Consider the following 1308-nt stretch of genomic DNA (forward strand, 5'->3'; position numbering starts at 1 on the left):
ATTTCTTCATCTGAGCTTTCTTCTATATCTGTTACTAAGCTGTCTATATTGATATCTATCTCATCTAAACTTTTACCTCTGTACTCCTGTCCTTGCCAATAAAATTGGTACACCACGACCTCGCTTGCCTCTTATCACAATCCTTTTAAATTGTTTTGTAAGATGGCGCTCCATTTTGGAAAGAGATGACTCAACCTCCTCTTGAGAAACTTCACTTGGTGCAGATACGTAAGTTTCCAAAAATATGCGTTGGACTTCACCAGACCTTCTTCGATTCAGTAAAATTAGTTGAGCTAAAATACTTTCTTGCAATTCTTTATAAGCTTTCAAATTATTAAAATCTATTTTTAAAGCTTTCGCACTTTGATTTTGAATATTTATTAAGTGGTTTCTAAATAGCATTATATCTGAAGTAAGAGGAAGATAAGCTGGCTTATTCCATTTCTTCTGATACATTTCTTTGCTGGAATTTGTTGAAACCTCATATGACCATTGTTTATCAATAATAAATCTCATATTTATTATTGATTGTTGGATATTTCTTTGTTGTTCATCTAATACAAGGTTGTCACAATTTTTTAAAAGATTAAACTCTGCAATATCACAGCACTGTTTCAATGAGCTGCCCATTTTTAAAATTACTGAAGGTGAACCAAAGAATACACTGTGGATGTATCATAATTAGCAACAATTTTAGTATAGTACATTTTACAATGTAGTCAAAATATTTTGGAACTAGACAGTCTTGTAAAGATTTAATACCCGGTACCTCATCTTTCATCTGAATTACAAGACGAGCAAGTGTCCTCATTTTTTGGGATACAACATTTACTAGGGGCTTCTCTTTATGGCATTTCAAATACCTTGATCCGAAAGCTTTTATAAGGTGATCTGTCTTGGCAACAGTTGAAATGGCATCGACAGCCATTCTTGGAAATACTTCATTAATAAGTTGTGTGTCATGGTCAGTAAATGCCAATAAAATATTATGAGCGTCGGCTTGTGCTCTATTATTTCTGCCTTGTTTTGGTTCAGATATTTTACTTTTACAATGTTTTATATGTCTAAATAAATATAATCTTTTATATAAACCATAGCAATATTTACATGGTAAATATTGTGTTGCGTCATAAGTTTCAGAAAACGCATTTGGGCGCCTAACTGGTTTAATATTTTGTTCACCACCTATATTGCATAAAAAGTTTCCATTTTTCCGAAGCTCATCTGATAGCTTTTTTCTATCTTTTGATCCTTTTTGAGGGACATATACCGTGCAACTTCTATTTCTGTTGAATGATTTCTTATGAT

Source organism: Acyrthosiphon pisum, chromosome X, assembly GCF_005508785.2.
Source record: "Acyrthosiphon pisum isolate AL4f chromosome X, pea_aphid_22Mar2018_4r6ur, whole genome shotgun sequence".
Classification (NCBI taxonomy): Eukaryota; Metazoa; Arthropoda; class Insecta; order Hemiptera; family Aphididae; genus Acyrthosiphon; species Acyrthosiphon pisum.